This window comes from Hylobates moloch, unplaced genomic scaffold, assembly GCF_009828535.3.
Source record: "Hylobates moloch isolate HMO894 unplaced genomic scaffold, HMol_V3 SCAFFOLD_2, whole genome shotgun sequence".
Classification (NCBI taxonomy): domain Eukaryota; kingdom Metazoa; phylum Chordata; class Mammalia; order Primates; family Hylobatidae; genus Hylobates; species Hylobates moloch.
Genome location: NW_026652277.1, coordinates 155,694,699 through 155,720,735, shown reverse-complemented (window position 1 = coordinate 155,720,735; position 26,037 = coordinate 155,694,699). Strand labels below are relative to the sequence as shown.

At 41.3% G+C, this 26,037-nt stretch overlaps 1 long non-coding RNA gene across 1 annotated transcript; it reads right to left on the bottom strand.

The window, feature by feature from the left end:
• Positions 1 to 2,961: 2,961 nt before the first annotated feature.
• Positions 2,962 to 25,336, bottom strand: LOC131381907 (uncharacterized). Its single transcript, XR_009210948.1, has 3 exons — positions 25,287 to 25,336; positions 22,259 to 22,364; positions 2,962 to 3,023 (listed from the first exon to the last, which is right to left on the bottom strand). It is a non-coding gene; the product is annotated as an uncharacterized LOC131381907 (long non-coding RNA).
• Between the last annotated feature and the right edge of the window lie 701 nt (positions 25,337 to 26,037).

Here is a 26,037-nt window from a genome sequence, read left to right as displayed (position 1 = left end):
CCTGTAAATCCCAGCACTTTGGGAGGCCTAGGCAGGAAGGTCACATGAGGTCAGGAGTTCACATGGTGAAACCTCGTCTCTACTAAAAATAAAAAAGTACCCAAGCGTGGTGGTGTGTGCCTGTAATCTCAGCTACTCGGGAGGCTGAGGCAGGAGAAGCGCTTGAACCCCAGGGGCGGAGGTTGCAGTGAGCCGAGATCGCACCACTCCACTCCAGTCTGGGAGGCAGAGTGAGTCCCTGTCCCAAAAAAAAAAAAATTTTCTGGGCACTACTATATTTAGCTACGAGCTGAAGAAATATACAAAGAGGAATGGAATCTACCATCAAGGAGCTATAGTTTAGCTTGGACTATAAGACATTTGCAGGTGAGTAGCTAGCTGTCACAGGACGTTACTGTCAGGAAGAGATCACCATTGACAATTGCTTCAAATTTGAATAAAAGGACCAGATTATGGAATATAAAAAAGGCACTTTTAAAAGACGATGAAAATAATGCACAGGTGAACAAATTACAATGCCCTTTTCTCTTTAGCAACTGCACTCTACCCACAGCCTATTTTATGTTCGAGAAACTTACTTTGATTCAACTAGCTTTACGCATTGATAGAAATCTGCTGTACTCTGGTGCCCCCTGGAGGCAGTCTACCGCTAGGCCGAGGAGAAAAAACAAATCCAGAGAAAGCCTTTCAGCTACAACTGGAGCAACCATACTTTTGTTCAACAAATCCCTTTTTTTTTTTCAATATGGAATTCTGATCTGGGTTTGTTAAACTAGAATTTGTCTAAAGTACATATTTTCCAAGAGAGTAGAGTTGAGCAGAAGAGAACATACTCGGCATTAAAGAATATTCTAAATGCACTTGGGCAGATACTATATGTTTAAATAATTTCACACACAGTATAATTTTTGGTAATTGTATATAATTTGTGTAACTGAAATATTTATGATACATTCTAAAATATAGCGAAATTTACTTGTTAAGTGAATAAATGAATGAATGAATTGTCATGCTTTGGTGTTCAATTAGATAAATTGATCTTACTTTCCCTCTCTTTTTTTTATTCCCTTCTCGGATGCCCTTCCATCACAGAAACTTTTAATGCAGTTGTTGAACTTAGTCAATGTTCATAGAGGGATAGAGAGGAAACAGGATTGTGGTATAATTTTTCTCTAGGAAAATGTGTATAGTCCTTTGCAAACGACTATTAACTTGTGAATCTGGTTGAAAGCTACTCTTGCCCTCATAAGCTTCCTTTAATGGAATAATACATAATGCTCACATTAATTTTAAACAAAGTGATTTTATTTTCTGGAATAAATAAAGAGCCTCAAATTCATTAGGTGGTTTGAAATTTCAGGATCCCAGATGCACTCTGCTTTAAATCAAGAAAACCCCTCAGGCTTCTTTCTGAAGAGAAAGTGGAACTTAACAAATACCTATGGCACAATAATGTCATCAACTTCAACTTTGTTATATATTGAAGACATCAAACTTGGTTTTCCAAGATGGTGGGAAAATCAGTGTTTGGCTTATTAAATATTCTCATTAGTAGAAAGTTATTAAACATATATGGTTTACCAATTATTTTCAAAGAATCAGTATACAACAAATAAAATCGGTAGTATATTAAGTATAATTAATTTTTTTGATGACTGTAGAATTCACTTCAGCATCTTTTATTGCCTTGGTAATCATGGTGAACATTAAAATAGAAGTCTAGGAGGTTGTACTGAAGGCTCAGTTGGGAGTTATGGCGATATGAGATTTAGCAATTGAAGTCAGATATTCTAGAAAGGGAAAAATTATAAATAAAGGTATTTATGAGAGTTGTTATATTAGCCATAATTACTACTATAAAGCTATACCTAAGAAATACTTAAAATAAGATATTTTTCATTGTTCCCTACTGTGTTTGTATGTGTGTATGTGTATTCGTTTAAAGCTGTGTCTAAATTTTGATGGTAAATGTCTAACCCTGAGAAGAGGAAGGACATTTTTTTTTTTTCTTTAAAAAGAGGGATAGAGGCTGGGCGCGGTGGCTCATGCCTGTAATCCCAGCACTTTGGGGAGCCGATAATGTGAGGTCAGGAGTTCGAGACCAACCTGGTCAACATGGTGAAACACCATCTCTACTAAAATACAAAATACAAAAATTAGCCAGGCGTGGTGGTGTGAGCCTGTAGTCCCAACTACTCTGGAGACTGAGGCAGGAGAATTGCTTGAGCCTGGGAGGCAGAGGTTGCAGTGAGCACCGAGATTGCACCACTGCACTCCAGCCCGGGAGACAGAGTAAGACTCCGTCTCAAAAAAAAAAAAAATGGGGTAGAAAGAGGGAGAACTATACTGATATGATTTGAATATATGTCCCCATGAAATCTCATGTTGAATTGTGATCCCCAGTGTTGGAGGTGGGGCCTGGTGGGAGGTGTTTGGGTAACGAGGGCAGATCTATCATGTCTTGTTGCTATGAGTGGGTTCTCAGGAAATCTGATTGTTTAGAAATGTGTTCATACTTTCTCTCTTGCATTCTCTCTCTTTCTCTCCCTCTCCCCTACACTCCCTCTCACCACGTGGGATGCCTGCCCCTCCATCGCCTCCTGCCATAATTGTAAGCTACCTGAGGTTTCCCCAGAAGCCAAACAGATGCCAGAACCACGCTTCCTGTACAGCTTGCAGAATCGTGAGCCAATTAAACCTCTTTTCTTTATAAATTACCCAGTCTCAGATATTTCTTTATGGCAATGCAAGAATGGCCTATTGTATATACCTAATCAGACAGTATTCATTTTTTAACAACTTGTCTTTGTCAAGTATTTGCAAAGTATTCATCCTTAGTTCATATAGAAACTTTTGCCACTCATTATTTTGATTACATAATATTTAATTAAAATACAAAATTACAGTAACAAATACAAATGGCATAAACATATTTGAGACCAGACACAAGTGATTCTTAGTAAAAATCCCAGGGAACTTGAGGGAGCAGCAGGGAGTTTGCAGCGTGGCCAATCTACAGGATTCTAGAGAAAATAAGGATCAGCGGGTTAGCAAGATTCTACTGTAAAAATGGTTGTGAGCCCCAAATGCCCATAGGCAACCACTCTTAATACTTTGGTAGGCACTTCTGTATGTATTTATGTTTTTTTGTTTGCTTGTTTGTTTTTGTTTTTAAGATGGAGTCTTGCTCTGTCGCCCAGGCTGGAGTGCAGTGGCACAATCTTGGCTCACTGCAACCTCTGCCTCTTGGGTTCAAGCAATTCTCCAGCCTCAGCCTCCCGGGTTCAAGCAATTCTCCAGCCTCAGCCTCCCGAGTAGCTGGGACTACAGGCATGCACCATGCGTCTCGCTAATTTTTGTATTTTTAGTAGAGATGGGGTTCCACCATGTTGGACAGGCTGGTCTCAAACTCCTCACCTCAGGTGATCCGCCCACCTCGGCCTCCCAAAGTGCTGGGATTACAGGCAGAACCACCGTGCCTTTCTTTATGTATCTTTTTATAAATGTCATTACAGTACATCGTTTTTTGGTAGTCTGCCATCTCACCTAAAAATATGTAGTAGAAAATTTTCCATGCCATTGAATAAATATGCAAATCATTTTCCTCATCCGCTACTAAAAAGGACAGACAGAGGAAGAAGGAATGAAGAGGAGAGGAAGGAGGAAACAGAAAAGAGGAAAAGAGAACAAAGAAAAATGGTAAAGGAAAAGGAAAGAACTGCTTAAACAGAGCAACTTCATAAGATTCGGCGGAAGATTTTTCAGATCCACTCTCTGCTAGATCACATAATCCACACAGGAACTCAACGGAGACAGATAAGAGTGCACACCCCTGCTGATTTTGGCTCTCCCAAGCTCAGAAATGAGTGCAGCAAACTCAGCAATCGGCACTTTCTGGGCAAGGTACCTTTTTCCCTCTCCTCCCCTACCCTTCCCACCCTCTCTTCTCTGCCCCCATTCTCCTCCTCTTTCCCTCACTTCCTTCATCTCCCTCCCTCCCTTCTTTCCTTGCATACTCCTTCCTTCCTTCTTCTCTCCCTGCTTCTTTCTTAATCGTGCCTCTCTCTCTCTCTCTGTCATTTAAAAAGGATGTATAATCAATATTCACAGTAAAATGCACAGATCTTAGGTGTATGGTTCAGTGAGACTGAAAAATGTGCATACACTAGGACCCTCATTGCCATCATTGGATAATGTTTCCCCACGCACAGTTAGTTGGTCTCCTACCCACTACCCCCTGCCCCCTGCCCCCTGCTATCCCATCCAGGCACCTTCCCCCCAACCCTCACCTCTATTGCCCAGGCTGGAGTGAGTGGCTCCATCTCAGCACTCACTGCAACCTCCACCTCCCAGGCTCAAGCCAGTCTTTTGCCTCAGCCTCCTGAGTAGCTGGGACTACAGGTGTGCACCACCATGCCTGGGTAATTTTTGTATTTTTTGTAGAGAAGGGGTTTCACTATGTTGCCTAGCCTGGTCTCAAACTCCTGGCCTCAAGTGATCTGCTTGCTTCTGCCTCTCAGAGTACTGGGATTACAAGTATGAGCCACTGCTTGGAGGCCTCCCAGGCACCTTTCTATCACTAGAGACTAGTTTTGCCTATTCTTGTACTTCAGACACAAAGAATTATAAGGTAGGTACACTTTTGAGCAAGGCTTCTTTAGCTCAATGTAATGTTTTTAAGATTCATCTGCATTGTTGCATGTATCCATACTTCTTTCCTTTTCATTGCTGAGTAGTATCCACTGTATGAATGTACAATTTGTCTATTCATTTTCCTGTTGATGGACATTGGGTTGTCTATATTTTTTCTCTGTTATATATAAAGTTGTTATGAACATTCATCTATAGGGCTTTTTGTGGACATACATAGTTTATTTCTCTTAGGTTTATGTATACCTAGAGTTGAATTGTTAGGCCATAGGGTAGGCATATCTGTAACTTTATAGGAAATAGACAGTTTTTCAAAGTGGTTGTATGATTTCATATCCTTATTAGCAATGTATAAGAGTTCCAGTTGCTCCACAACCTCAGTAACATTTGATGTTGTCAATTTTTAAATTTTAATTGTGTTGATGGGTGTGAAATGGAATCTCATTGTGATTTATTTAGCATTTCACTGGTGACTAATGATGTTAGTACTTTTTCAAGTGCTTTTTGGATACATATAAATATTGCAAGTGTTTTGACCATTTAAAAATTGGGTTGTCTTTTTATTATTGAGTGGAAGAAGATCTCTATATATATATATAGATATATAGATATATATAGATATATAGATATATATTCTATAATATGTAGGTCTATATAAACCCTGCCCCCACACACAATTTTATCCCAGGCTGAGGCTGACCCATTCATTTTTTAATGAGTAGAAGTTTTAAATTCTGATGAAAACCAATTTATCTTTTTTCTTTTATGGTATCCTAAGAAATCTTTTCCTAACTCAGCATTCAGGGCAAGGCACTTATTCCCTTCACCTTCCCCTACCTCTCCCATCCCCTCTTCTTCTCTCCCCTCCCTTCCCCTGTGTTTTCTTCTGGAAGCTTAAAGTTTTAGCTTTTATGTTTAGGTCTATGGTCTTTCTCAAATTAATTTTTGTGCATGCTGTGAGGTAGATGTCAAGTTTATTTATTTTCCATATAGACATACAGTTATTCCAGTACAATTTTACGAAAACAACATTTTTTCCCCATTGAATTTTTCATGGCTGATGTTGAAAATCAGATGACTGCATAAGTGTAGGTCTGTTTCTGAACTCTCTATTCTTTTGACTTCTCAGTGTGTCTCTTCTTATGCTAGTTCTACACTGTCTTTATTACTGTAGCTTTAGAGTAAGTCTCAAAATCAAGTAGTGTTACTCCTCCAACTTTGATTTTTTTAAAAAAGATTTTGTTTTCTTGGCTAAATTCTAGGTCATTTGTGTTCTTGTGAAAATTTTCAAATCAGTTTTTGTTTCTGCTTTTTTTTTTTAAGCCTACTGGGATCTTGATTAAAATGGCAGTGAATCTATAGATTAATTTGGGGAGAACTGTTATCTTAGCAATATTGAAGCTTCTAAATCAGGGATGTGGTATGTCTTATTATTTATTTCAGTCTTCTTTAATTTCCTTCAGTAAGGTTTTATAATTTTTAGTGTAGAGGTCTTATACATTTTTTGTTAAAGTTTTTGATAATATTTTTGATGTCACTGTATATGAAATTTTCAATGTTGATTTCCAATCATTGCTACTCTATAAACATACAATTCAATTTTACATATACATCTTATATTCTGTGACTTTGCTAACATAACTAAGTATTTTTGTATAATATATTGATTGAGATGTTTCTCTATAAACAATCATGTCTTCTTTTGAGTCATTCTTATTTATTTATTTAGAAACTAATGTTTATTTTCCATCAATCTTATTTCTATTTTGCTAAGAGTCTGTGGAAGAAGAGCTTAGGAACACTCAGTGGTTGTTCCTACCCATTCAGCAGCCTGAGCAGTGAGAGGTGCAGACCAGTCTTCCGTGGCAGGTTGAATGCTTCAGTCTTAGTAGGCACCTGCTGAATAGGCACAGAGGGCACCTGCAGAGAGAGTTTGTCACCACTAGGCCTGCCTTACAAAGGCTCCTGAAGGAAGCACTAAACATGGAGAGGAACAACCAGTACCACCACTGCAAAAACATGCCAAATTGTAAAGACCATTGATGAGAGGAAGAAACTGCGTCAACTAACGAGTAAAATAACCAGCTAACATCATAATGACAGGATCAAATTAACACATAACAATATTAACCTTAAATGTAAATGGGCTAAATGCTCCAATTAAAAGACACAGACTGGCAAATTGGGGTAAAGAGTCAAGACCCATCAGTGTGCTGTATTCAGGAGACCCATCTCACGTGCAGAGACACATATAGGCTCAAAATAAAGGGATGGAGGAAGATCTACCAAGCAAATGGAAAACAAAAAAAAGCAGGGGTTGCAATCCTAGTCTCTGATAAAACAGACTTTAAACCAACAAAGATCAAAAGAGACAAAGAAGGCTATTACATAATGGTAAAGGGATCAATTCAACAAGAAGAACTAACTATCCTAAATATATATGCACCCAATACAGGAGCACCCAGATTCATAAACCAAGTCCTTAGAGACCTACAAAGAGACTGAGACTCCCACACAATAAAAATGGGAGACTTTAACACCCCACTGTCAACATTAGACAGATCAATGAGACAGAAAGTTAACAAGAATATCCAGGAATTGAACTCAGCTCTGCACCAAGTGGACCTAATAGATATCTACAGAACTCCCCACCCCAAATCAACAGAATATACATTCTTCTCAACACCACATCACACTTAGTCCAAAATTGACCACATAGTTGGAAGTAAAGCACTCCTTAGCAAATGTAAAAGAACAGAAATTATAACAAACTGTCTGTCAGACCACAGTGCAATCAAACTAGAACTCAGGATTAAGAAACTCACTCAAAACCACTCAACTATGTGGAAACTGAACAAACTGCTCCTGAATGACTACTGGGTACATAATGAAATGAAGGCAGAAATAAAAATGTTCTTTGAAACCAATGAGAACAAAGACACAACATACCAGAATCTCTGGGACACATTTAAAGCGGTGTGTAGAGGGAAATTTATAGCCCTAAATGCCCACAAGAGAAAGCAGGAAAGATCTAAAATTGACACCCTAACATCACAATTAAAAGAACTAGAGAAGCAAGAGCAAACACATTCAAAAGCTAGCAGAAGGCGAGAAATAACTAAGATCAGAGCAGAACTGAAGGAGACAGAGACACAAAAACCCCTTCAAAAAAAAGCAATAATTCCAGGAGCTGGTTTTTTGAAAAGATCAACAAAATTGATAGACCGCTAGCAAGACTAATAAAGAAGAAAAGAGATAAGAATCAAATAGACACAATAAACCATGATAAAAGGGATATCACCACCAATCCCACAGAAATACAAACTACCATCAGAGAATACTATAAACACCTCTATGCAAATAAACTGGAAAATCTAGAAGAAATGGATAAATTCCTCGACACATACACCTCCCAAGACTAAACCAGGAAGAAGTTGAATTAGGGAATAGACCAATAACAGGCTCTGAAATTGAGGCAATAATTAATAGCCTACCATCCAAAAAAAGTCCAGGACCAGATGGATTCACAGCCAAATTCTACCAGACGTACAAAGAGGAGCTGGTACCATTCCTTCTGAAACTATTACAATCAATTGAAAAAGAGGGAATCCTCCCTAACTCATTTTATGACGCCAGCATCATCCTGATACCAAAGCCTGGCAGAGACACAACAAAAAAGATAATTTTAGACCAATATCCCTGATGAACATCGATGCAGAAATCCTCGATAAAATACTGGCAAACCAAATCCAGCAGCACATCAAAAAGCTTATTCACCACGATCAAGTCGGCTTCATCCCTGGGATGCAAGGCTGGTTCAACATATGCAAATCAATAAACGTAATTCATCATATAAACAGAACCAAAGACAAAAACCACATGATTATCTCAATAGATGCAGAAAAGGCCTTTGACAAAATTAAACAGCCCTTCATGCTAAAAACTCTCAATAATTTAGGTGTTGATGGGACATATCTCAAAATAATAAGAGCTATTTATGACAAACCCACAGCCAATATCATCCTGAATGGGCAAAAACTGGAAGCATTCCCTTTAAAAAGTGGCACAAGACAGGGATGCCCTCTCTCACCACTCCTATTCAACATAGTGTTGGAAGTTCTGGCCAGAGCAATCATGCAGGAGAAAGAAATAAAGGGTATTCAATTAGAAAAAGAGGAAGTCAAATCGTCCCTGTTTGCAGATGACATGATTGTATATTTAGAAAACCCATCATCTCAGCCCAAAATCTCCTTAAGTTGATAAGCAACTTCAGCAAAGTCTCAGGATACAAAATCAATGTGCAAAAATCATAAGCATTCCCATACACCAATAACAGACAAACAGAGAGCCAAATCATGAGTGAATTCCCATTCACAATTGCTTCAAAGAGAATAAAATACCTAGGAATCCAACTTACAAGGGATGTGAAGGACTTCTTCAAGGAGAACTACAAATCACTGCTCAACAAAATAAAAGAGAACACAAACAAATGGAAGAACATTCCATGCTCATGGATAGGAAGAATCAATATCATGAAAATGGCCATACTGCCCAAGGTAGTTTATAGATTCAATACCATCCCCATGAAGCTACCAATGACTTTCTTCACAGAATTGGAAAAAACTACTTTCAAGTTCATATGGAACCAAAAAAGAGCCTGCATTGCCAAGTCAGTCCTAAGCCAAAAGAACAAAGCTGGAGGCATCACGCTACCTGACTTCAAACTATACTACAAGGCTACAGTAACCAAAACAGCATGGTACTGGTACCAAAACAGAGATATAGACCAATAGAACAGAACAGAGCCCTCGGAAATAATGCCGCATATCTACAACTATCTGATCTTTGACAAACCTGACAAAAACAAGCAATGGGGAAAGGATTCCTTCTTTAATAAATGGTGCTGGGAAAACTGGCTAGCCATATGTAGAAAGCTGAAACTGGATCCCTTCTTTACACCTTATACAAAAATTAATTCAAGATGGATTAAAGACTTACGTGTTAGACCTAAAACCATAAAAACCCTAGAAGAAAACCTAGGCAATACCATTCAGGACATAGGCATGGGCAAGGACTTCATGTCTAAAACACCAAAAGCAATGGCAACAAAAGCCAGAATTGACAAATGGGATCTAATTAAACTAAAGAGCTTCTGCACAGCAAAAGAAACTACCATTAGAGTGAACAGGCAACCTACAGAATGGGAGAAAATTTTTGCAATCTACTCATCTGACAAAGGGCTAATATTCAGAATCTACAATGAACTCAAACAAATTTACAAGAAAAAAACAAACAATCCCTCAAAAAGTGGGCAAAGGATATGACAGACACTTCTCAAAGGAAGACATTTATGCAGCCAAAGACACATGAAAAAATGCTCATCATCACTGGCCATCAGAGAAATGCAAATCAAAACCACAAGGAGATACCATCTCACACCAGTTAGAATGGCCATCATTAAAAAGTCAGGAAACAACAGGTGCTGGAGAGGATGTGGAGAAATAGGAACACTTTTACACTGTTGGTGGGACTATAAACTAGTTCAACCATTGTGGAAGACAGTGTGGCGATTCCTCAGGGATCTAGAACTAGAAATACCATTTGACCCAGCCATCCCATTACTGGGTATATACCCAGAGGATTATAAATCATGCTGCTATAAAGACACATGCACATGAATGTTTATTGCAGCACTATTCACAATAGCAAAGACTTGGAACCAACCCAAATGTCCAACAATGATAGACTGGATTAAGAAATTGTGGCACATATACACCATGGAATACTATGCCGCCATAAAAAAAGGATGAGTTCATGTCCTTTGTAGGGACATGGATGAAGCTGGAAACCATCATTCTCAGCAAACTATCGCAAGGACAAAAAACCAAACACCGCATGTTCTCACTCATAGGTGGGAATTGAACAATGAGAACACATGGACACAGGAAAGGGAACATCACACACCAGGGTCTGTTGTGGGGTGGGGGGAGTGGGGAGGGATAGCATTAGGAGATATGCCTAATGTAAATGACGAGTTAATGGGTGCAGCACACCAACATGGCACATGTATACATATGTAACTAACCTGCACATTGTGCACATGTACCCTAAAACTTAAAGTATAATAAAAAAAATGTGGCACATTTAACCATGGAATACTATGCAGCCATAAAAAAGGATGAGTTTATGTCCTTTGTAGGGACATGGATGAAGCTGGGAACCATCATTCTGGGCAAACTATCACAAGGACAGAAAACCAAACACCACATGTTCTCACTCATAGGTGGGAATTGAACAATGAGAACACTTTGACACAGGGTGGGGAACGTCACACACCGTGGCCTGTCGTGAGGTTGTGGGGAGTGAGGAGGGATAGCATTAGGAGATATACCTAATGCAAATGACAAGTTAATGGGTGCAGCACACCAACATGGCACGTGTATACATATGTAACAAACCTGCGTGTTGTGCACATGTACCCTAGAACTTAAAAGTATAAAAAAAAAAAAAAAAACCTGAGCACCTGTAACAGACCTAGACCTCTTCTGAGTACTGCAGATGAAACAAACAAAGCAGACCAAGTTCCTCTCCTCCTGGGGCTGACATCCTAGTGAGGAAAAGTGACAACAAACACATAAACAAGTAAATATGTAGCACATCAGATGTGATAAGTGCTGTGGAGAAAAATAAAGCAGAGTGAAACGAATCAGAAGGGTTGAGCACAGACCCTAAGAAGCAAGGGAGCCAGCGTGTAGGTATTGAGGAAGACCAGGCGGAGTGTACAGCCAGAACAGGGAACAGAGGCAGCCACAGATCTGGTATGTGTGAGGACCAGCCTGGGCTACAGCAGAGAGAGCAAGAGGGAAGGTAGCTGGAGATGCAGTCAGGTGGAAGCCGGGCTGTGCAGGGGCGTGTGGGCCTCTTAAGACCTCTGGCTTTCCCTCAGAATAAGGTGGGGAGCCTTCGCATGGTTTCAAGCAAGGAGTGACATGTTCTGACTTATGGTTTAAAAGGATCATTGGCTGCTATGTTGAGCATACATCGGAGTGGGGAGGAGGGACAGTAAGAATCAGGGAGACCCGCCAGGGCTGGTATAAAATTGTCTCAATTTATTACTCAAAATGCTATATTGTAAACGTACACCTCAGTAGCGGTTTCCTTCTTCAGATGAGATCACCCTGACGTTCGGTAAACAAGGAGATCCACAGGTGTTGGCCCCTGTCCTCCTTTCCCCATTTCCCAGTCTTCCCTTGCTGATCACAAAGGGCTGAAGGGCTCCCACAAAGACTGATTTCAGAGCCCAGATTCTGCGCACTGAGCTACCACGGACAGGGAAGAGGGAAGCCAGGGTAAAGGGAACTTCATGAATTGATTTTCCTTATTTGAGAGGCAGGAACAAATGACATATTCACAGTTTCCCTGGAAAATAAGTTTTTGAATCTGCTTGGGCAGTACTAACCCGCTCCCCCAATCACAGATGGGCATCAAGGAGGGGTGGAGTTACAAATGTTTACACAGAGAAGGCAGAAGATGGGTCATGTAGATTGTGACAGGCCTGTCCTTGGCCAAGAAGACAAGACAGACCTGGAGAAAGACCTGACAGAGATAAGTAGGGCACAACGATGCGAACTTCATGATGATTAATGAGCCTCACTTCCTTGTTGTGAATGTGTGTGTCTGAGAAATGACCTAGAAGTCTAGTCTAGAATTTCCTGAAGTCTGGAAGAAGCTGTCTGGTATCTATAAGTGGTGTCTGGCAGGTGGCTCCTGTGGCAAAGTGGCAAAACCCATGATAGTCGCTGTCTGAGATACTGATTTTTTTCAGCAACATTGTGCCTTTATAGAGCGTTGCACAAAGCAGCCTTCACAAACCCTTGCTAAGTGAAGACGCAGGCTGTGAAAGGTGTACCTTTCAAACAACTGTCTCTACCCTTCATCAAGCCCTTGTGGAATAAAAATGTTATAGATAATAGTCAATAAAACGCCCTGTAATTATATTCTAGCTGTTTTTTGTCAGGTATTTATGTGACTATTCAGGAAAACAAACTGACTGATGTACTTCTAATCACTTTTTTCTATAGATAAACCAACACGTGGCTTACAGAGTTGAATCATCCCATGTAGATGAATGTATTCGTGTTAGTCCGTTTGCATTACTATAAAGAAATACCTGAGACTGGATAATTTATTTTAATAAAAGAGGTTTAATTGGCTCATGGTTCTGCAGGGTGTACAGGCAGCATGGTGAAAGCATCTGCTTCTGTTGGGGCCTCAGGAAGCTTACAATCATGGCAGAAGGTGAAGGGGGAGTGGGAATGTGAGATGGCAGGAGTGGGAGCAGGTCGCAGGCTTTTAAACAACAAGACTTCGTGTGAACTAATTGAGCATAAACTCATTTATCACCAAAAAGACAGTGCTTAGCCATTCATGAAGGATCCACCCACATGATTCAATCATCTCCCACCAGGCTCCACCTCCAACACTGGGAATCACAATTCAACATGAGATTTGGAGGGGACAGACATCCAAAAAATAGTGTTTAAATGTGAACCCCAAGTAGCTTAAATGGTTGACAGATGACAAAAGTGTAACTTCCATAGTAAGACAGGGAAATTCAGATTCTTACCCAAGCTCCTGTATTATCTAACTATATGTTCTTGAACATTTGTGTTTGAGATAATGTAATATTTATTGGGTGTTTACTCCGAGCCAGGCACAGTTCTAAATTCTTTACATATATTAACTCATTTAATCCTCACAATAGCTTAGTTGGTTGTGATTATTATTCCGACTTTACAGATGAGGAAACCAAGGCACAGAAAGCTGCAGTGACCTGCTCAGGTGTGTTTGGCATCCCTGAGGCCACCCCCAGATTCACGATTTGCTAGGAGGACTTGCGGGACTCAGCACACAGTTATACTTATGGCTATGATTTATTACGGTGACAGATACAAAGCAAAATAAGCAAAGGGAAAAGGGGCAGGGGGAGAAGTTCAGGAGAAACCAGGCACGTGCTTCTGAGGCACATTTGTCTGCTGAGTGGAAGAGCTGGGCTTCACTCACAGATAGCTTTTGGAGGCCAAACACAGAACAACTTGTGATATATGGCCCATCAGAGATGTCCAGCAGGCAGAGTCAGGAATTCAGTGGAGATGTGCAGGTTAGAGACGGCATTGTGGGAGTCGCAGGCCTATAGTGACATTGAAAACTGTGAGATCTGCTAAGTTCACATAGTAAGCGAATGTAGGCTGAGAATGACAGAGGTCAGAGGATGGTGCCCTGGGCCCCTCCCACCTCCAGAAGTCAGCTCTATGAGGATGAATCCCAATGAATACCAAGAAGGAGAGGCCAGTAAGTTCAGAGAAGAGCTAAAAGGAAGTTATAACCTATAAGCCAAGTGAAGTAAGTGTTTCATACAGGCAGAGATGAACAGCAGATGCTGCTGGCAGGTCCAACATGAAGGAAACTGTAAACTGGCCATTGAGCATAGCAACGTGCAGGTTGCTGACTTTCACAAGAACTGTTTCAGTGGATTGGTCTGGAAAAAACTCAACTGTAGTGGGTTCAAGAGAGCATGAGAAGAGGGGAAGTGGAGATCACAGTGTTAAAAACCCATTTGGGGAGTTTTGCTGTAAAAGGAAGAAGGGAAATGGGGTAACAGCTGGAGGCAAAAGTGGGTTTCAGAAGGGGGTGTGTGTGTGTGTGTGTGACTTGGGAGATTGTACAACATGTGTGTATGCTGATGGGACTGATCCAGGATGTGGGGGCATTAATAATAGATGCGATAAAAAGATCACGGTATTCTCCAGCAGGTGAAAAGGGAGGGACAGGTACGAGTTGGCTTTAGATTCATTGGCTCATGCCGGGAACAGTGGCTTGTGCCTATAATCCCAGCTACTTGGGAGGCTCAGGTCGGGGGATCACTTGAGCTCAGGCTGGGCAACATAGTGAGACTCTGTCTCAAAAAACAAATTATTAGTTCATGCACTATTCATCCAGAGTAATGGAGGAAAGACAAGTTATTTGGGCACAGATGCAGGTGGAGGGGGCAGTGTGTGAAATTTCTGGCAACTTCTTTCTTAGCGAAATGAGAAGCAATATGCTCAGCTGAGGGTGAGGAAGGGGAGAACGTGATGGAAGACTGGAGAGAGAGGAGGAGCCGTAGGAGCGTCATTTAAAAGGGCAGAAAAGTGAGCTGTCCAGGGACATAAGTTAGAACTGCCTGAGCTCCTCCAGGGGCCTAAGAGAACCTTAGGCATTGGCTCCAAAGAATTTAAAATAAGTCCAGTTGCCTCTGGTTGGGTGGTTTTTCTAGCCATGTGCAGCTACAGAGATGCAGGCACAGAGTGACAGAGCGTTGATTTAACCAGGATTGGGTTTTGCCAGGCAAGCATGAGGAAGGGAGAAAGCGGTGTAGACATTGAGGGTGGATGCAAGGGAGTTTATCTAAAGCAGAGAGGCAGAGTGGTGTGGGCCAAAGCTTTGATTTTTCTTGGAAGGTGGTGTGGTAGAAAGGTTGATACTGGGCCAGGTGTGGTGGCTCACACCTGTAATCCCAACACTTTGGGAGGCCAAAGTGTGTGGATCATGAGGTCAGGAGTTCAAGACCAGCCTGGCTAAGATGGTGAAACCCTGTCTCTACTACAAATACAAAAATTAGCTGGGCGTGGTGGTGCACACCTGTAGTCCCAGCTACTCGGGAGGCTGAGGCAGAAGAATCACTTGAACCAGGGAGGTGGAGGTTGCAATGAGCCAAGATTGTGCCACTGCACTCCAGCCTGGGTGACAGAGCGCGACTCCATCTCAAAACAAAACAAAACAAAAACAAAAATTAGCCAGGCATGGTAGCACATACCTGTAATCTCAGCTACGCAGGAGGCTGAGGCAGAGAATTGCTTGAACCCGGGAGGTGGAGGTTGCAGTGAGCTGAGATTGCACCACTGCATTCCAGCCTGGGCCACGGAGTGAGACTTCGTCTCAAAAAAAAAAAAAAAAAAAAAAAAAAGAAAAAAGAAAAAGAAAGGTTAATACTGGAGTGCCTCAAAAATGACTTCCCTTAAATGTATGGTGCATGATAAATGCAACACAAATCAACACAACACAACACAGGGGGTAAAAGATTAATGTGTGGAATACAGCCTACGGCTTTTGGTGACTGTGACTCACCTTTGTACCAGTTGCTCAGACTGGTGGCTACCAGTCCTCGGTTTTAGAGGAGAAGACGAGTGAAGAATAAGTGACATGTTCCTGCACATTTATCGGATGGCTCGGACCACTGTCCAGGTGGCCCTGAACAGGAACAGTCATGCTCTCAGATGACCCTGGCCCTTTTTAGTCAGCATGCCATTCACATAGGAAACTTGGCATCCACCAGCTCTCCCTTTATGGGAAGAAGGTTTTGAGAGGTTTATTAGTTGTTCCCACCCAGGCGTGAACCACAGTGACTCCTTCATCAGTCCTGCAGCTGTCAGAGAACTTCGTACAGCTTCTCTGCTTCTTACTCAGCCCAGGGCCTCTTTTCAAGCACATACCTCTAGGCTCTTTCGTTCTTCCTTTATAGCAGGCTCCGGTGACTCAGCCGTCCTTATCTTTACTGTCCCCTGAGGGCCAGGTCCCCTCCTTCCCCACATTCCCTCCCTTCCTAGTCATCTCAGAAGAGAAGTCATTAGGTCCTTTTGATTTTAAAGGAATTATTGCTTATCACAAATATGTAAGACAAGTAATGAATATAATACAGATAACAAAAATTAGCATAGTACAGAGTTTCTAGAATCCTAACAAAAGTTTGTATGATTTTGGTCCAACTTATGGTTTGTGCTTCTGCCTGTGATGGGGAATGGAAAATTCTGCCTTTAGCTAATTCCCAAGACCAAATTCAACAGCAAAAATCAGATAGTCTCCCACTCCCCACAGTGTCTCCTAAGAGCCCCTCATTCCATCTCTGAGGTCTGACACACACTCCCGGGAGATCAAGATTGATATCTAAAAACATCTGTTGCTCTCCCCAGTCCAAGATGAGGATATTTTGGGACAGAGAAGTAAGAAATTTCCTCATCTTTGAACTGGGGAGAGTAACGAATGTTTTAGAATGGCTGTGAACTCTGGGAATATCAACATTGGTTTTCTTTCTCTTTCCTTTCTCTGGAACATATCAAAACCACTCTGTAATGGCCACCCTAAAACGACACAATCATAGAATCGAACTGTTTAGGGTTTCTAAACAAAGAGTGCCACAGAACTCAGAGTTAAAAAGCCAAGCAGGCCGGGCGCGGTGGCTCACACCGGTAATCCCAGCACTTTGGCAGGGTGGATTGCCTGAGGTCAGGAATTTGAGACCAGCCTGGCCAACATGGGTGAAACCCCATCTCTACTAAAAATACAAAAATTAGCTGGGCATGGTGGTGGGTGCCTGTAATCCCAGCTACTTGGGAGGCTGAGGCAGGGGAATCGTTTGAACCGAGGAGGCGGAGGTTGCAGTGAGCCTGCACTCCAGTCTGGCAACAGAGTGAGACTCTGTCAAAAAAAAAAAAAAAAAAAAAAAAGCAAGCAGAGGGAAATAGCAGGTGATTCAGGCTAATGAAAGCACTGAGAACCAGACTTGCACCCAATTCCCCAACCCTTATTCACTTCAACATGTGCGCCAAAGGAAGCACCGTCCCACCCCTCCTTATACCACAGAGAGTGCTCAGAGTTGGTTGTTGGAATAACTGGACTTTAATTCCAGGTCTGCCATTAGACCAGCTAAGGGACCTTCAGCAAGTGCCTCAGGCTCACTGGGTCTAGTGCTTACCTGGAACCTGGGACAGCGAGCCAATGGTCTTCCTCATGCTAATATTCTATTCTATCTCACTCTTGCTCAAAGCTATGTGTAGAGGTAAGTTAAGTCAATGCATTAACTATGTAGCAAACACAATGTCCATAACGTCTACCTTCTCGTAACGGGGAAAATAAAGATTGCTTTAAAGAACCAAATATAGATGGGGCAAAAGGGGTTGGGGAGGCAGACAGGGATTCAGGGCCAGGGGAGGGGTTTTGGACTTTAATCTGAGGACAAGGGAGGCCATTGAAGGACTTAAAGACAGTAAGGCGGTCAGATCTGTATTTTCAAGAGATCATCTGGCTGCTGTGTGGAGACTATGTTTGTGTGTGTGTGTGCATATGTTTGTGTCTCTGTGTGTAGGGAGGCAGGATGGGAAAGGAGGCTTCTAAACTAGGCCAGAGATGTTGGTCACTTGGACTAGGGTTACAGCAATGAGGCTGGGATGAAGGGGACAGGAGGGAGGAGATTAAGAGGCGAACTTAAAGGGACTTCGTGCTGGATTGTGGGCTGGGTGGGGGGCGGTTTCAGGGAGGCCACCTAGAGTTTTGCTTTGAGGAGCTGGGAAGTGGTAATACCATTTCCTGACACAGGGTGTGTGTGTGAGTGTGAGTGCACACTTGTGAGTGTGGTGATGTGTGGGGGCTGGTAATGAGCAAGTGGATGAATGAATTCCATCTTGGACTTGCTGGGTTGAGGAATCCAGATGGTTGAGAACTTTCATTAAATATCAACTGCGTATTTTGTGAAGATACACACCCCTGCTACAAGAATGGAATAGACATTTGCTTTGTTCATTGAGCAAATACTATTTTGATCTTTAAAAATAATCACCCTAGCTTTTTTGTGTTGTGTCTTTCCCAAAGTATTTGACTTTTGACTACTCATCTAGGTTGACATCAACGCCACGACTGACCTGGGCAGTTCACTCATGTTAATACAGCGGATCTTGAATCTGCAGCGGTGACTTGAGAGAAAATCGTTCTAAACAGTCAAAACCTCAGAAGTTCCTTCTCGGGACCTCAAACATGCCACAGGCCTATGTACCAAATTTGTTCTATACTTGAATTTTTCTATACTCAGTTTGGAAATAAAGTATGCCTCCTTCCTGGGAGAAATCACAGCCTTCAGGGAAAGGAGAAATATAGCTTTGGGTCTTGGGATTTAAATCACAATGTGAGATGGCATCCACTCTTGGTCAACTGAGGCCCCAGCTGCATGGTTGTGTTTTTTCAGGTATTTAAGTGATTTTTGAATGCTGCATTTCTTTGACTAGCTGAATATTTAAATTTGCCACAAGATGGCACCATAATGTTATAAAAGAGAAGAGAAAAAAACTTTTTTCAAAGCCCAGGTATTAATGAATAGAGAGGCCTGGAAAGCAAACGTAACTGATAATTTTTCTTCTTGTTCCTACAACTGTAAATAAAGGAAGGAATAAAGCATGAGAGAAAGCAGTGAAGTAAAAGATGAAAAAATGGGCTGGAGAAATTGAGGGAGGGAAAGCAATTTAAAAAGAAAGTAAAAGCAAAAAGAAAAACACTTCACCTCCAACTAGATCATATTTAACTAAAGAAAAGAACCAAGCTGCTGATGTAGGAAGTTTCCGAAGGAGGAAACCAGTGCTATAACCACATTTATTCACAGCCTCGATGTGTGAGTGCAAGACAGACATTTGACCTTCTTATGAAAGCAGTTGTCTCTTTGGGAAACTATGAGAATGAATTTACATTTACAAAGTTTTCTAGTCCCTTTAAGTAAGTCTTACATTAGCATAATTCCCAGCTTGTATTCAAAACTGATTTTATTCAATATCCTTCAAAGCGGTCATTAATGTCGGTTTCCATGTTTACATTGTGTAGGGAAATAAGTGAAATTACTCAAGAAGGGAATAAACGGTATTCAGACACACATTGACAGCAGTGGCTTCCTGTGATGGAAATGAGAAGGCTGCCTCCAGTTCAGTGCTTCCAGAAGTCTGCAAGCTGGGAAGAGATCTTCCAGAGCTGGCTGCTTGACTCTGCACTGACCAGCCACCACTTACGTGGGCTACTCTTTAGGCCCGTCAGCAACTTGCTCTCTCCTCAGTCTAATTAATTTGACTTAGCAGCGAGTTCTGGGATGGGAGAGATCTTAGGAATGGTGATCGATTTTTCAGCCTTGGCTACAATGACATCTGGGGCCAAATAATTCTTTTTTTTAGGCGGCAGGGAGCTGTTCTTCTTATGGTAGGATATTTAGCAGAATCCCTGGCCTCTCTCTATCCGCTCAGTGCTAGTAACATCCTTCAGTTGTGACATCCAAAAATGTGTCCAGACATTGCTGAATGTCCTCTGGGGAGCAAACTCCCCTCTTCCTCCATTTGAGAACCAGTTTAGATAAACTCTAATTACAAGAATGAAGGAAATTCTGAAAGTTTTCTCTGTCTTACTGTCCCGTTTATGGGCAAAATTGTTCTTGAATCATTAGAGAAATGTGTGCTCTTCAAATCTATGTTGGAGATTTCCAAACATTAAATACAGGCATAAAATGCCCTTATTGTAGCAAAGATAACGTTCTCTTATATGAATCAGAAAACAACATATGTTTATTATAAATATTCTGTTGGGCAAAAACTTATACAAAGCATCACAGGGGATGCAAAGCAGTAAGAATTTTTACAAAAATAAAAACAATTACGTTGTTAATTCCCAGGTACTTTTCCTATTCATCGAGTTGTCCATGTTCTAGTCATTTCATTTAAAGTTTGCAACATCTCTATGGAGAAATATTATTTGCATTTCATATAGAAAAAAACTGAGGCTGAGAGAAGTTTAATCACTAACTCAATGTTACATTAATAGACAGCAAAAGCCAGATTAAAACCCAATCTTTCTAACACCAACAACTGTATGTGCTCTAGTACTGGCCACTAACACTTGAAAATCTTACAATCTAGTTGGGGAAATAATACATGTACATAGGAAAGTTGTCTAATGTCATAAGGCAATAGATGATTTAATCCAAAAGCCATAAAAATTGTAAGATGCATTGCTGTAGATAAGAGTGCTCTGAGAAATTATGAGGATGTGATGGATCTTGATCTGTGTGTATTTAAAGAACCGAGGATTAGAGAGATGGGATGAGATGGGTTCTCTTGCATAAAGTGGCAATCTTCAATGGAACACTGGCTGTACAAGGGTGTTGCCAGAATAGGGTTGTATTATGGACTGCATGTTTGTTCCCCCCAAAATTTATATTTGAAACCATAGCCCTAATGTAATGATATCGGGAGAGGGAGCATTTGCGAGGTAATTATGTCAGGAGGTTGGAGCTTTCCTTATGGGATTAGTGTTCTTATAAGAAGAGCTAGCACCACCCTCCACCCCCCACTCCAACTCTCTGCCATATGAGGATACAGTGAGAAGACTGCCATCTGCAAACCAGGATGCAGGCCCTCACCTGACACCAGATCTTCCAGCATATTGATCTTGGACTTCCCACCCTCTAGAACTGCAATAAATAAATGTTTGTTTTGAAGCCACCAGTCTGCAATCATTTGTTATAGAAGCCTGAACTGACTAATCAGATAAAGATGGCTACAAGGAGAGGAAGACCTGTGTTGAGAAAGGAGAGTGATACAGGCTAAAAAAGGAAGCTGATAACAGAGGGCAAGGGCTTTGAATACAACCCAGCAGTCATCAACTGGAAGGCCAAAATAATGGATTTTCTTTGGCTCAAGTTTTAAAAATTGGAAAGTTTGCAGGGGGAAGAATTTGGATTTCTGAACATTCTTGAACAAAAAGATGTGGCAACATCAGGCCTACATTCCTGAGTCTTGACTCTTGGCTGAAGCCAAGGAGGAGTTATTGTCATGAACGGGGTCTGGATTTTCCAGTTCACCAGTACCCACATCATGCCCTATTCTTTTACCCTCTTCTTTCTTCACTTAATCATTTGCTTAGCCCCTCTAAGCAGTGGAATTTGCAATCTTCAATTTAGAAAAGAATGTTTATTAGAAATTAATCTGATAACACCAATTAAAAATCTATTTTTTATAACAGTCTGCTAGAAATGAGAGACAAGAAACATTAAACATTTTTACCGTATGTCCAAAGATTGTTATTAGGGTTTCCTTTTATTCCTGTCTTTTCTACTGAAATTACCCATGGTTTGTTCCGCCTTTCCTGGGGCTATGCAACGTAAACTTTTCATCACTGTTGTTGCTTGGTGTTGGAATTGATGTTGATTTTCCCGTCTTCCTAAACTGTGAACATGTCATCACTACGCCATTTCCTTCATGCAGGCCTGGTGTGTGACACCATCACAACAAATATTTTTGAGCGCCTACTGTGTTCCAGGCACTGTTCAAGAAATGTAGGCTATCATCGAATAAAACAGACAAACCTGAAGAGTTTATCTCAGGATAAGCGGTGGGAGTTTTATTTGGTGATAACCCACATTCCCAGAACAGTGCCTGGAACACTGTGGGTGCTCAAAAATATTTGTTGTGGTGTTACCACACACCAGGCCTGAGTGAAGGAAATGGTATGGTGCTGAGGTGTTCACAGTTTACAAAGGGGAAAATCAACATCAGCTCCAACATCAACATCAGCAGACAATAAGCAATGACTGTAATACACAAGTAAATTATATATGTTGGAAAATAATTTGAAAAAGGAAAAATAACACAGTGGGCTAAGAGGGCTGGCAGTGGGAAACTGCCATTTTTAAGCAGGGCATTCAGCATCAGCCTTATTGAGAAGATGACATTTAAGCAAAGACTTGAAAGAGGTTGTCGTGGGAAATTACCTCGATGTGATGGGAATCTCCAAGTACCAGGCAAGCTGTTCTGTCATGGAACAGAGGCTCACAGACCAAATTAGGATGTTCAAATCATGCAGATTATCAAATCAACCTAAAACACATGATGAGAAGCAAGAGGAAAGAAATGCTGTAAGTTAACATATGAAATACTTGCAATGAGGTAGAAGCAGGTAGAACCCACAGTATATGAATGCTGGCTTACACACTGTTAATATACTCTTCCTCTTTCTTTTTGTCGCCCCCCCCGTGTTCCCTTCTCTCCCCTAGTCTTCTCCCCTGATGGTGAGGATATAAGGACCAGACTTGGAGCTCAGCAGGCAGAGGTGCCTATGGCCAATGCACACTTGCTTTATTAGAGAGACTCAGCACCAAGCACTCCTGGTCAATAGCTGTGGCTCATATTATTAGGCTGTTGAGCAGCTGGGAGCTTTTGCTGATTCTCTTGGGCGGAACACATGTGGAGTCAGAGGAAGGACCACAATACATATCATCCACGGGCAAGCAGTTTGGGATGACACAGCTGTCAGCCTGGAGGTGGTATGATCCATACCTTACTATTAGTTCTTCTATCCCCTTCTTTATAGAGATAGCACTCTTGATTATTTCATGGTTTACAAATCCTATATCTCATTCATTATATCTCTCTTTAACATGTCTTATAAGGTACATAGTATATTTAACATATCTTAGAAATTTCATCCACCCCATTGTTTTTCTCATCTTTTAGAGCAGAATTCAATATTCTCAAGTAGTGAATAATAGTAAACACACTTTACAGAGGGGAAAGAATCAGCTATGAGAATATCAAAGCTAAGAGTGCACCAGCCAGAAGAATTAGCAAAGGCAAGAGTATACCTGGTGCATCTCCAGGACAGCAAGAAAGGCAATATGGCTGGAGTGGAGTCAGTGGGTGAGTGGAGATTAGTAACAGAGATGGTCAGATTTTTCTGGACCTTATGGCCATTGTAAGAACTGTATAATAACAAATTTATCCTTCACTGAGTTATATAGTTGACCTTTGAACAACACGAGTTGGACTGCGTGAATCCACTTATATGCAGATTTTCTTCCACTTCTGCCACCCCTGAGACAGCAAGACCAACACCTCCTTTTCCTCCCCCACCCCCCAGCCTCCTCAATGTGAAGATGAAAATGAAGACCTTTATGATGACCCATTTCCACTTAATGAATAGTGAATATATTATCCCTTCTGTATGATTTTCTTAATAACGTTTTCTTTTCTGTAGCTTACTTTATGGTAAGAATGCAGTATAGAACACATACAACACACACAACACACAAAATATGTGTTAATCAACTATGAATGTTATTGGTAAGGTTTCCAGTCTATAGCAGGCTATTAATAATTAAGTTTTGGGGGAGCCAAAAGTTATACTTCAATTTTCAACTATGTGGTGGGTTAGCGCTTCTAACCCCCAAGTTGCTCAAGGGTCAATGTACTACCAATTTTATTTTTCCGTCCTCTAGGAATTACCCTTTACTCATAAGTAGGAGGAAAATCACAGTGATGCAGTGTCATGGAAGCTCGGGGAAGAGAGAGACTTTCAAAAAGAGGTCAACTCTGTCCCTGAAATGACCTTGGTAAAGAAGAGCTTATGGGAGATGATGAGAACAAGGTGGAAGGAAAGGCCCTTTGAATTAGCAATAAATATGTCATCAGTGACCTTCAAGGGACAAGTTTTGACAAAGCAGCTGGGGCAGAGGGCTGAGTGCTAGGTTACAGAGGAAGCCTGTGGGGAGGAAATGGATGTATTGCTTCCTCAGGCCCGGGTGACCTTTCACAGATCACTGTGCCTCATGGCTGCTGATATGAGAATGCCTCCTCCCCTGGAGGACTGCGGCACATGCTCTCAAGCACTTCCCAGCAGAGCCCCACACACCCCGTTCCCATGTCTCAGGCTGCTGATTAAAGTGTTTCCAGCAAAGTCTACCAGATTCTTTGAAAGGCCTTTGAGGTTGCTCATTCAAGTGAATACTTTTACTCACTGTTTTTTTTTCTTTTGTTGTATGAGTGGAGGGAAAGATGAGACTAATAATTCAATTTGCTAATGACACTTTCTTGTACAGTTCCTATCATTCTGGTTCCAAAGATTATCTGCATTTCCATCTATCTATCCATGCATCCATCCATCTGTCTGTCCATTTATCCATTCATCCCTCAATCCATTCCTTCATTTTTCCATCCCTCCATCTATCCCTCCCTCCATCCATCCTTCCATCCATTCATCTCTCCATCTATTCCTCCATCAATTTATCCACCATCTATCCATTCATCCATCCACCTATCCCTCCATCCATCATCTTCTTGATGGTTATCTCTATGACAGACAAGCTTTCCTTATCTCCAAGGCTAATTTGTCCATCTGTCCTTTAAATTCCACCTTCTACCCCCTACTCCACTATTCCCTTTTCTCTTTTCTTGCTCCTCCTGGGGAGCCTGAAGATCAGTGAATCCCCCCTACTTTTTTCTTTGAGATGGGATTACAGGCCCCCACCACCATGCCCAGTTAATTTTTTGTATTTTTAGTAAAGATGGGGTTTCACCATGTTAGCCAGGCTGCTCTCGAACTGCTGACCTCAGGCGATACACCCACCTTGGCCTCCCAAAGTGCTGGGATTACAGGCATGAGCCACTGCACCCAGCCCAGTGAATCCCTGTTTATCTCTGATCTTGACTCCCATTCTTTCCTGGATAAACCCAAGTTGTTTCCATCTTTAAAAATAACATCTCTCCCCACCTCCCTGTCTGTCTGTATTTATCATCCTAGGTCACTTATTTGCTCAAAGCAAAGTTCCTTGAATGTAACATTTGCACAAGTTTGTATCTGCCCTCTTCACACCCCCCAAAACTGCTGTCCCTAAGGCCTGGTCACACTCCCATGTCAGCTCATAACACCCTCAATTTACTTATTACATTTTCTATTGTAATTGCCTATTTTCTGTCTCACTCAATAAACTAAATTCACCGAGAACAAGATTCTTTTGTATTTACCTCTGTCCCCAGCATCTAGAACAGTCTCTGGCACATAGTAGACAATCTATGTCTGTTCAGTGAATGAAAGCGTGACTGGCTGAATGAACAGATCCTATTTATGACCTCTTTTACATTTGACTCAGTTAACTATGTCCTCTTTTTTTTTTTAAAAAAAAAAATTCTTCCATTAGTTACTCAGACAGCAGTGTCTCTGGTTTTCATTCTAACCCTCTGTCAGTTCTTTTGTGGTTTCTTATCTCTAAATGATGCAATTTCCTAAGGGTCTTTTTTTGTTCTTTTCTCAACACTATCTACTCTACCTGGGCAAGCTCATCTGTGGCCACAGCTTTAAGGACAGCTTTATCTATAACTCCAGCTCTGATCTTTCTCCTGCTCCCCTCTGATTGTATATCTAGCTACCTGCTAAACATCTTCATTTAACTATCTCATAGGGCCTTCAAGTACAAAAGTTAAAGAACTGAACTCATAACTTCTGTCACAGTGAATGCCATAGCAATCTATTTAGTTGCCAAAGCTAGAAATATGGGCATTTTCCTGGATATCCTTTTCCTCTATCTGTTATTTAATCAGTTATTGATTCCTTTAGGTCAAACTCCTGCGACATATTTGAAACGTGTTCTTTCCTGCTCCACTGGCTTTTCATCGTCTGGGTGTCATGAGTGAGAGAATTCAGTTTGCTGCGGGAGGGATGATGAGTTCTGCGCATCTCCCTCTTTCCCCCTCTCCCTACACTCACACAGAGACACAA